Source organism: Lathyrus oleraceus, chromosome 4, assembly GCF_024323335.1.
Source record: "Lathyrus oleraceus cultivar Zhongwan6 chromosome 4, CAAS_Psat_ZW6_1.0, whole genome shotgun sequence".
NCBI classification, from domain to species: Eukaryota; Viridiplantae; Streptophyta; class Magnoliopsida; order Fabales; family Fabaceae; genus Lathyrus; species Lathyrus oleraceus.
Genome location: NC_066582.1, coordinates 364,611,335 through 364,624,252, shown reverse-complemented (window position 1 = coordinate 364,624,252; position 12,918 = coordinate 364,611,335).

The window sequence follows — 12,918 nt, the reverse complement described above, 5'->3', positions numbered from 1 at the left end:
AACACACTAAATCTGCGTGGGGGGGGGGGGGGGAGGATACCACCGTAGCAGAGGATTAGAGAAACAATGAACTACAAAGTGTGTTATTAATGAAATTATGAAATCTATGAATGTATACGTATATGTATATGTATATATGATGATTATGCAGACAAAACAATCACAAAGGATACAAATGTCACTGGTCTACATCACCAGTACAATACTCATCCAATCCTCGCAGGAGGGAAGCATCTGTTGGAGAGAAAGGGTTGCGAAGGATGAACGAGAATCACCTATCTCAAAGGCTCAATCCTAGCTGGGGAAAAAGGAAAAGGTTTGCCGAAAAATCTGCACCATCAATTCTGTGGGGAATTTTAGGTCAACACCATATCAAATGGGAGACAACCTTGCAGAGGACTGAAAATACCGCTCAAGAAATAGGGTTAACAGGGGTCAGGGACAACTCTGCTGGTGACTTGAGGGGGGATTTTTTTTGCTGAATCTATGCAACCTGCTATGATAATGCGCCTACCACTCGAGGGAGGCAATTACGAACTCAGCTGAGGAAACCAACAAAACTCGGCTCGACATGCTGAAATGCTGTTGGGGAAGAAACAAAGATCACACCAACTGCTTGGGGATAAAACCAACAATGCTTCGCATTTTAGGGCTTGCCTGTTCTCAAATCGCTGTGGATATTCCTTAAATGAAATTGATTGCTCGTTAAAAAGTAATTGCTTTTATTATTTAAGAAAACATGATTTTTTTATTTTAAAACTTTAATTTCAAAATGATCACAATAAAATTTAATTCCAATTAGCTGAATAAATAAGAGTAGAAACAATTGGATAAAAAGCTCAACTTTATTTAATATGATGGTAGTCTGTAAATGACAAGACTCCATAGATCTTTACAAAAGTTGAAAAATGATAATTTACATGGAAAAGGGCTACATTGAATACAATAATCACTAATCCTTATACCGACTTCAATATCCATTATGCTCTTGGCTTTGGCTAAAGATGAATAAGAACCAAACATTGTGCTCAAGAAAGTCTTCAAGACTGGAGATCAATAGGATGCAGTTACATGCCATAATCTCTAATTTTTGCATAAATTTCCCCAAGGTGGGGTACTCAATTTATCGGGATAATTTTTTTGTTTTATGTCTCTAAGTTTTTCCTAGATTTCCATTTCGGGTTTTTAATCCACCGAGAAGCTCATTTTTGCCTAAGCCGCTCTTTCGGGTTTTCAACTTAGCGAGTTGTTATTTTCTTTTTAGGCGAAGTATTTCTTGACTGCATTGACACTCACAGGACGCATGAATTCTTCACCATCCATAGTTGTAAGAATCGAAGCATCACCTGAAAAGGCTCTCTTAACAACATATGGGCCTTCATAATTAGGAGTCCATTTGCCCATAGCATCTGGTTTGAATGATAAGATCTTCTTGAGCATAAGGTCACCTTCTCTAAACATGTGAGGTCTGACCTTCTTATCAAAAGCTTTCTTCATTCTCTGCTGATACAACTGACCATGACACATGGCAGTTAACCTCTTCTCTTCAATCAAATTCAGTTGATCATACCTGGTCTGACACTATTCAGTCTTAGTCAACTTGGCTTCCATCAAGTCACGCAATGATGGGATCTTAACCTCCATCGGAAGCACAACCTCCATGCCATAAACAAGTGAGAAAAGGGTTGCCCCTGTTGAAGTGCGGGTGGATGTTCGGTACCCATGTAAAGCAAATTGGAACATCTTATGCCAATCTCTATACGTTACAACCATCCTCTGGATGATCTTCCTGATATTCTTGTTTGCAGCTTCAATAGCCCCATTTTTCTTAGGTTTGTAGGGTGAAGAATTATGGTATGCAATCTTGAAGTCTTTGCAAAGAGCTTCTACTATTTTATTATTCAAGTTAGATCCATTATCAGTAATGATGTTACATGGCACACCATATCGGCATATAATTTGTTTCTTGATAAACCTCACAACAACTTGCTTGGTTACATTCGTATACGACGCTACTTCAACCCACTTTGTGAAGTAGTCAATAGCCACTAGAATGAAACGATGTCCATTCGAAGCTTTGGGCTCGATCGTGCCAATCATATTAATTCCCCACATGGAGAAGGGCCATGGGGAGGAAATGACGTTCAATAGTGTCAGAGGAACATGAATCTTGTCTGCATAGATTTGACACTTGTGGCATTTCTTCATAAACTTGCAACAGTCAGATTCCATTGTCAGCCAATAGTACCCTGCTCTGGACATCTTCTTTGCCATAGCATGTCCATTGGAATGAGTACCAAAGGAACCTTCATGGATTGTCATCAACTGGTCTGCTTTGTGTCTATCCACGCATCTGAGCAAAACCATATTGAAGTTTCTCTTATACAGCACATCATCAGTCAGGTAGAAGTTGCTGACTAATCTCCTCTAATTCTTCTTATCTTTCAAAGATACCCCAAGCGGGTAAATCTGACTTTGGAGAAAACACTTGATATCCAAATACCACGGCTTCTCATCCTTGATCTCATCAATAGCAAAGACATGAGCTGGCCTATCAAGACGCATCATAGTAAGATTGGGAACTTCATTCTAATACTTCACCATAATCATTAAAGCCAATGTTTCCAGAGCATCTGCCATCCGGTTTTCATCTCGAGGGATATGATGAAATTCAACCTTTGTAAAGAAAGTTGAAATCCACCTCTCATAATCTCTATATGATATTAAACCGGGTTGATTCGTCTCCCATTCACCTTTGATCTGATTCACATCCAAAGCTGAATCTATATAGACGTCCAAATACTTGATTCTTAGATCAATGACCTCTTCAAGCCCCATAATGCAAGCTTCATACTCATCCATATTATTTGTACACTTGAAAGTCAATCTAGCTGTAAGTGGAAAATGAGTGCCTTGAGAAGTAGTAATCACTGCCCCAATGCCATTACCATACTGATAAACAACACCATCAAATACCATGCCCCAACGGGAACCAGGTTCTGGCCCTTCTTCAAGCAATGGTCTATCGCAATCTTTCAACTTTAGGTACAAAATCTCTTCACCAGGAAAATCGTACTATACTGACTGGTAATCTTCAATCGGTAGGTGAGCCAAATGGTCATCCAAGACACTACCTTTAATCGCTTTCTGAGATCGGTATTCAATATCATACTCTGATAACAACATCTGCCAACGGGAAATCCTCCCAATTAAAGCATGCTTCTCAAAAATATACTTGATTGGATCCATTTTGGATATCGACCAAGTGGCACGATTCAACATATATTGACGCAGACGCTTAGCAGCCCAAGCCAATGCGTAACAAGTCTTCTCAAGCATAGAATACCGAGTCTCACAGTTGGTGAATTTCTTACTGAGGTAGTAAATAGCATATTCTTTCTTTCCAGTTTCATCTTGCTGATCTAGAACACAACCCATATTCTCTTCAAGCACAGTCAAATACATGATCAACGGTCTTCATTCAACAGGTGGAGACAGAATCGGAGGCTCAAGAAGATACTCTTTGATACTGTCAAAAGCTTTTTGGAAATCTTTGGTCCAATCACAAGACTGATCTTTTCGAAGAAGCTTGATATAGGTGCCCATGTGGCGGTCATGTGGGAAATGAATCTTGAGATATAGTTCAAGCGGCCGAGAAAACCTCTAACTTGCTTCTCAGTTTTGGGCGCATGCATCTCTTGTACTTCTTTGACCTTGGCAGGATCAACTTCAATACCATTCTCGCTGACAATAAAGCCCAACAACTTACCAGAAAGACCACTAAAAGTACATTTATTGGGATTCAAGCGGAGCTTATACTTCCTCAACCGCTGAAAAAACTTCAATAAATGCTCAACATGCTCTTCTTCATCACTGGATTTAGCAATCATATCATCAACATATACTTCGATCTCTTTATGCATCATACCATGAAAAAGAGTAGTCATAGCTCTCTGGTAAGTTGCACCAGCATTCTTTAGACCGAAAGGCATCACTCTATAATAGAATGTTCTCCAGGGTGTAATGAATGTGGTCTTCTCCATATCCTCGGGTTCCATTTTAATCTGATTATAACCGGAAAATCCGTCCATAAACAAAAAGACTTTGAATTTAGCTGTATTGTCTACCAACATATCAATGTGTGACAGAGGAAAATCATCTTTCATACTAGCTTTGTTCAAATCTCTATGATCAAGCTCAAACACAGGGAACCCAAGTTGACCAACTTAATCTGCTCTTCGAACGGCTGCACGGCTTTTTCCTCATGCTCAAGTAGACAAGATAATTCATCAGATACTTCTTCATCACTTTCTTCCTCAGCCCCAAACACAGGGAATTGAAAGTTCGGAGAAGGAGTAGGATCATTGTATTCAATGGGTTTAGAAACCAACCTGCATAATGATTTGATATTTTGATTTTAGAGAAGTGAATTGTGACCAAATATTATGCAGATGGATAATTATTATTTATTCATTCATGTTTTTTGTGATTACCATTTTTAGAAAAGCAAAAAGTAAAAATAAAACATCATAGATGTGGATGAATAGAATTGTATTTTATTAATAATCAAATTGAAAGATGTCTGACAATGTTCACTTCTCCCTTAGGCATAGGAGAAGGATTTTAAAAAATAGTAAAACAATTACTTATAGCGATGAACAATAACAGGAACATCGACAGCGATCCATTTGTTGCAAGCTTTTCCATGCGTCACAAAATTGGTCTAGTCTTCCTCTTCAACATCCTCAATCACTGCAACTGAGTGTTGGTCATTACCATGGATAAACCTTCTGCTACAAAAACTAGGTTGCACACCTTCAACTTTGATCACAGATGACCCTTGCTAAAATCCCAAACAAACACGATTCTTGTTCTCGGCGACTTCTACCATCTGGCCCCACTGATCAGAGCTACCGTCTTCAACAATCTTCTGAGCGTCTCTAAAAGAGGACATAGGTGCCCCTTCTTTCTTTTCTTCAGCAATAGACAGAACTTGGAACGGAGTTCCAATCTCATCCTTAGCCTTAACATATGAGAAAGATGACAGGTGGCTCACCAATAATGCTTTTTCTCCACCCACAATGACGAGCTTACCATTCTTCACAAATTTCAACTTTTGATGCAGAATGGATATCACAGCTCCTGCCTCATGTATCCATGTCCTTCCTAACAAGAAGTTATAGGCCGGGTGGATATCCATTGCCTGGAATGTAATTTGGAAATCACTCGGACCTATCTTCACTAGAAGGTCCACTTCACCAATAACAGTCTTACGAGAACCATCAAAAGCCTTGACGATTACGCCACTATATCTCATCGGAGCTCCTTGGTAGGATAATCTGGACAGAGTTGACTTGGGGAGTACATTCAACGACAAACCGGTATCAACCAATACATTGGAGATTGCATCCTCCTTACAATTCATTGATATATGTAGTACTAGGTTGTGATTCCTACCCTCCTCGGGGAGTTCTTCATCACAGAAGCTCAGATTATTGTAGTAAGTAATGCTAGCCACAATGTGGTCAAATTGATCTACTGTCACATCGTGCTCCACATAATCTTGCTCCAATACCTTTTGCAATGCTTTTATGTGTGCTTCAGAATTCATAAGTAGAGACAACACTAAAATCTTGGAAGGAGTCTGGAGCAGCTGCTCCACCATATTGAATTCACTCTTCTTAATCAAACGAAGCACCTCATCATCATCATTAGGCTTCAAATTGATGGATTCACCAGACTGACACTTTGGAGCACTAACCAGATTTGCGACAGGCACTTCAACCTTCTTACCAATATCCTCTACATCCTTCGGTAAAAAAGGACCAAACACACGACCGCTACGGGTCACCTTTGCTATATCGACAATGTTCACAACAGAATTAGTCGTAGGAAACGGGACCTCTTGACCATTCTCCACCATTGTTGCATTATACTGATAGGGAACAGCTCTATCGGATGCATACGGGATTGGGCCCGCTAACCGTATTACTAACGGCGATACCGACCTGTTAACGTTGTGACTACTGCTGCTATCAAACTGAATTACCACCCGCTCAGGGGTTTTAAAGACTGGAACTATCACGTTGACATCATCTATGTCCATAGATTGTTGAATCTGGATTACATTCTCATCCATCAACTTCTGGATATCTCTCTTGACAACCGAACGCCCACGGGGGTTCACACTGCAGATTGTACAACTGGCATGGTTGTGTTCACAATCACTAATTGTACACAGGGTCTTATGCATCTCAACCAAGGATCGACGGATACGTTGCACGTCAAACACTCGGAAACTTCCTGGACAACCATCTACCATATTAACAAAGGGATTACCATGAGCAGCCAATGGGTTAGCTTTTACATTCGGCGCACGGTCCTCAAAGTACACCATTCCACTATTCACTAGCTTCTGGACCTCATACTTCAATGGGTAGCAATTATTAGTATCATGTCCGGGAGCTCCTTGGTGAAAGGCACAGCGGTGTTCGGGCTTATACCACCATGGAAGTGGTTCTGGAATTTGAGGTGGATTTCTTGGTTGAAGTAGGTTCTTGAGAACCAAAGATGGATAGAGTTCGGCGTATGACATAGGAATAGGGTCAAAAGAGACCTTCTTTCTCTCAAAATTTTGTTGTTGTTATTGGTTATTGGTATTGTTGTTGTAGTTTTTTTTTTTGTGGTTGTTGTTGACGTTGACGTTGGACTGACCTAGATTGATTATTGGAAAATACTGGAATAACGGATGATACTTGATGATGATGTTGACGTGGTTGCGGACTCCTTCTGACATGAGGCCTCCTCTGCCTCCCTACCGATACTGCATTGGTTTCACCTTCCTTCTTCCTGGAAAAACTATTACCATATTTCTTGCTCGAAGATACCTCTTCCTTAGACAAGTGTCCCTCACGGACACCTTCTTCTAACCTCATCTCCATGTTTATCATTTCAATAAAATCACTAGGGGCACTAGCAATCATGCGTTTGTAATAAAACGAACTCAGGGTCTTAAGGAAAATCTTGGTCATCTCTTTTTCTTCCAACGGAGGGTTAATCTGAGCAGTAAGCTCTCTCCACCTCTGGGCGTACTCTTTAAACATCTCTTTGTCCTTTTGAGACATTGACCTCAGCTGGTCCATATCTGGCGCCACGTCAATGTTTTACTTATGATGTTTAACAAAGGCTTCACCCAAATCATGGAATGTATGGACACTTGCACTATCCAATCCCATGTACCACCTCAAAAGCGGCACCAGTCAGATTATCTTGAAAGTAGTGAATCAATAACTGATCATTATCAGTTTGCATCGACATTTTCCTGGCACACATGACGAGATGGCTAAGCGGACAGGTATTTCCCTTATACTTTTCAAAATCAGGGACTTTGAACTTTATCAGGATCTTCACATTCGGCACTAGGAAGAGCTCAGCAGCACTCTTACCAAACAAATCTTTTCCCCTCAAGGTCTTCAACTCCTTTCACAACTCAAGGAATTGGTCTTTCATCTCATCCACCTTCTCATAAACGTTCGGACCCTCAGACGGCTCGGAATGGTAGATGGTGTCCTCAACACGAGGCAGAGTGTGAACAACTAGAGGCTCACAAACATGACCGAGCTAGATGCCGACATGAAAGCAAAGGTAGGCGCAAAACCTTCGGGCACAAAGTTCGTCGGCATTCCCCACGGGAATCCGACAGGCATGGCAGGCGCAAACTAAGTGGCAGGCACGGTTGAAGTAACAATCTCTGAGATGACAGTCCTCTGAGGAGGAGGAGTTGCACGCATTGGGGAAGATTGACTCTGAGCAGCTAGAATAGACTCCATCATGGCAGTCAAGTGGGCAATCTCTTCCTTCAACTCCCGGTTCTCTTGTTCCAAGTGTTCCATGATTCTCAGATGATTGGCACGAGTATTGTATCGATGAGTCAGCTTGGCTGAAGCACAGAAGAATAACCAATAAGACATCTGGCAGAAGAAAAACCTGTTATGCAAATGATACATGAAATGCAATGCTTTGATTGTTTTTAATTTCAAGGAACATACTATTTTATTTGCAAATATATATTAATAACAATTGTAACAATTCAATTGACCATAAAAATCTCTTTTATTTATATAATTTGGAAGGATTACACTGAGTACAATTTCAGAAACCAAAATACAAATACAAGAGAAAAGGAAACTGACCATCCTAACAACGGCGTCAGATGATCTGGCTGCAGGCGCGTATTTCCTTCGGATGCGTTGAATCTCGAACTCAAAAGAAGTCTTCATTGGAGCCTTCTCAAGGACAAGTTGATCAACAATCTTCTTCCAAGCACCGGAAGGCTGAGGCATACTAGAGGAAGATGGAAGCTCTCGTTCTCTCTGTCTCTTCACTGCTCGGTCTTCAAGAAGTTCAATAAGTGCATCTTTGTCCTTAGACTAAAGCTGCAACTCCTCATGCTTTCTGCTCAAAGCATGGAAACGCTCTTCTCACATATCTTTCTGTTGCCTTATCTTGGCGAGTGTGTCTTCCAAATCCTCTACATCTTGGTTAGGGAGAGTTAATGGCTCAACCACTACCATAGACATAGGTCTTTCACAAGCATACGACATCTTCAACTCCAAAGCTCTCTTCTTCACCCAAGATTTATAAGCTTCCAAAGCTACACAGTTGTGCAAACCAAGCTCAGATCTTCCTTTCTTATGCACAATAGGCCAAGCGGGAATCATCTTCTGCTTCAAAAGTTGGGGATCGTTACCCTCTTGATAAAAAATACCTTTTAACTGAGTGTTATTAGGTTTGTCTCTCAAGGGGAACCCAAGTTGATGACGAGCCAAAGTAGTGTTGTAGTTAATTCCTCCTTGTGTACCAATGAGAGGCACATTAGAGAATTAACCACAAATATCAATAATCTCCAAGCTACTCAACAAAGAATCATACCAAACTATATCATCATTAGTGCGAGACATAAGTCTCTGAGACCACCGTAGACATTGTTTGTTCTCCATAAAAGCAGGCTTCTAAGGCAAGTGCAAAATAAACCACTTGTACAGAAGAGGAACACATCACACAATAGTTCCACCACCTTTAGAATTTCTCAAATGCAAAGAGAAGTACATATCACCTAACAAAGTAGGCACATGATTCCCAATCAAGAAGTTTCTAATGGCGTTAACATCAACAAAACCATCAATGTTAGGGAACTAAGCTAAACCATAGATGAGCAACACAAAGATAGCTTCAAAAGCATCCACACTACCGGCTTGAGATCCCTCCTTTCTTCACCCAATGAGCCTCAATCTCAGACTTCTTCAGATGAAGAGCTTCAGCTATAATATGAGATATGGGAATGTCTTCCAATCCACTAAACGACACCTTGTTATAAACAGGTATCCCCAAGAGATGGGCATACTCCTCCAATGTAGGAACGAGCTGATAATCGGGAAAAGTGAAGCAACAGTAGAGAGGATCATAAAACTGAATCGACACACTCAAGATTCCTTCTACTACATTAGCAGATAACACAAACAGAAGCTTCCCATGATGTTGTTTGAAGTCTACGGGATCTAATACAAAAGATGATAGCTTCCTTAACTCTTTCAAATCCGGATATCTGAAACTGTACTTCTTAGTGTTCCTTCACCCACAATCCATGGTCTGAAAATATTTGCAAATAAAACCTCAGTTCCTTGAAGCTATTTTTTGTGTGATGAATATTATGATGCGCATGAATACAACAATCACATGTAAGGGATCACACACAAGGTAAACAAACAAAGGTCAAAGGATGAATCAAGTCATTGTCAAGACGAATCATCCATTTTGGTGGATCATGGTTTTCACCTTATCAACACCCAAGTTCCATTGATATTGACAAGACTTTATTGGATCAACCAAGAATCAAGGGTTATCAACACCCAAGTTCCATGGAGTCAGGTTAAGAACCATCCTAAAGGAGTGTGCTAAGGATAAAACCTGTAGATCATGTTCTAAAAAGTTCCCAGAGTCTTAATTCCATCTATCAGATATTACAGGTTAGGATGACTGACTCATCAACCCATAATATTCTCAAGCGAAATTCGTCTCAATGTAGTATCGCGTAACAACTGTTATCAAGTCTAGACCTGAACAGTCTCCACACTACGTCCTAAATAGGCCAAGTTGGGTTAAATATTCTACGATCCTCAGCTTCTCGGACCCCAAATCAGAGAAAGTAATTCCTAACCATAAATAAGTTGTGTGACATTAATAGCTCCAAAAGGGTCTCCACTGAGTAGATGGGTCTCAAGCCAAATTTTTAAGGACTACTCCACACAAGACAACCAAAAACCAAGAAGAATTATGGAAAATTGAGTGAGAATCGAAGAAAATAAAAAATGAGAAAATCACCTCCACTGCTGGTTCAGATGGCCACGATCTTGCTTCCAACTTCACTTAGCCTAACTCTAGATACTTGATGGAGTAGAATTGAATCAAAAAGTAAGATTGACTCTTGGAGATTTGAATCTCAAAACAGTGGAGATTCAAACTCGATTTCTAATGGAAATCCTCAAGCTTATCATTTGAATGAGAGGGTTTAGGGTTGGGGATTCAAAGTTGGCGCGCAAGTGTCTTTAATTCTCACCATGGAGGGCTCTATAAAAAAAATTCTAAGTGTCAAGCCATATGTTCACTTCTTCCACCTTGGCTAACGTTTTATATGAGCTTCAAATGAGGAAATTTCCTTCATCAAAGTTGTATATCTCTCAAAGTAATTCAAAATGGTCATAAACTTGACCTCATTTGGATTTAGTATGAAGGAGTTATGCATTTTAGAAGTTAAGGAAAATCACTTGTTCAATGGCATGGGTCCAAAATGACCTATAATGTCTCCTCATTTCACATGCATTTAAAAGTTGAACTTGCCCTCCCTCCAAACATAAAAGTTGAAGTAGACATATTTAATTTGACCATGCAACTTGAATGGCTTTCATCGCATAAACAATGGGCAAGTTATGGTCTTGGAAAGTTGACCTCCAAATTAGGGTTTATACAAAATGACCTATAACCTTTCACCATACAAAATGACTTTCCAAGAAAAACTAGCTCTAGACCTAAACATGAAAGTTGTTTGGAATGTAAGTTAAAGTAACTTTTCTCTTGGAATCATTTTCATATGACATAAAATGTAGGAGATAGGGTCTAGGGAACCCCAATTTTGATTAGTTGACTTCCTCTGGTCAACCACCATGAACCAACTTGCTAGCTTGCTATTATATTAACTTTTGGGGCTCATTGAGGATCATATATGCATAAGATGATGAAATATTAAGTATCCCTTTAAATATTTGATCAATTGTTGAAGAAGCTTATTGAAGAAGTTCTGCAAGATACCTAGATGAATTAAGGTTTCCAAGGCAAACAAACTCCAAACTCTTGATGATTTATTGAATAAAATAACATGTGAAGATGATGGGGATCCATATATAATGCTTAAAGCCATTGTAAACCAATTATTCATTGAGCTCCTTGCAATGAGGGTCTTAAACCCTAGATATGAGCTTGGTAGATCAAAGGTGAGCATGTGCACTACCTACAAAAGAGTTAAACTATACAATGACATATGTTTGGTATTTTTGTTAGTAAATAAAGATAAAATACAAAGTATGCTACAATCAAGTGTGCTTGGTGATCTCTCTCAATGCAAACCCAATGAATGAGGGGTAAGGAGAATGCCAAGATGTGATCCCAATGCCAATGCATATGATGAGATAGCATGAGGGATCTTAGGGTCAAAATTGGGGTCTTACACGTAGGTCAGGCTACGAATTTTAAAACTTCCGGGGAACTCGAGGGATTCCATGAAAATGAATCAATGGAAAGACTCGGCAGGGGATAAAAGGAACATCTGTAGGGGAAAAGGGTAGATCAGATCAAAGCTAAAATACTCGAACCAAACAGGAAAAGGAGATCTCAACTGAGGAAATACGCACTCAAACTCAACTGGGGAAGAAATGATCTTCAACATAGGAGTAACGGAAGTATATTATCCACTATCGGTTACTGGGTAAGGAGATAACATAATCTGTTAGAGAGGACATTCGCTACCGGTTAGGGTAAACATATCAAGGATGACTCGCTGAAGAAAGAACCAAATCAAATAGGATTTACAACTACCGGTTACTGGGCAGAAGACCACAAAGAAAGAGTATAGTCGTCATGGTTAAAGTGAACATATCAAGGATATACTCAAATAGAAGAATATTCGTCATCGGTTAAGATGAACATATCAAGGATAAACTCATCTGGGGACATTAGGAATAATATCAGTTACCGGTTCGGGTAAACATATCAAGGATAAACTCCCTGAAAAAATAGGAATTATATCTATCGACTACTAGATAGAATACCGAAAAGAGAATATCCGCCATCGGTTAAGATGAACAAATCAAGGATAGACTCCGAGGGGAGAAATAGGAATTACACCTATCAATTACTGGATAGAATACCGAAAAGAGAATATCTGTCAACGGTTAGGATGAACATATCAAGGATAAACTCCGCAAAGGGGAAGCAGGATTTACAACTACCAGTTATTGGGAAGAAGAACGCAAAGAAGAGGAAATACGTCACAGGTTAGGATGAACATATTAAGGATTAACCTTCTAGGGAATAAAAATTGGGATTACAACTACCTTTATACTGGGTAGAATACCAAAGAGAGAATATCTATCACTGATTAAAGTGAACATATCAAGGATAGACTCAAAGCAGAGGAAGAAAATATCCATCACCAATTAAGATGAACATATCAAGGATAAATTTTCTAGGAGACATGAAAACGAATCCACTGGGAGAAAAGGTTACTTTTGCCGGATATTAGGGCAGAAGTGAAATACTTGCAATTTGAGAAGAATATTACCAGTTACTGGGTAATAGACTCTCAAG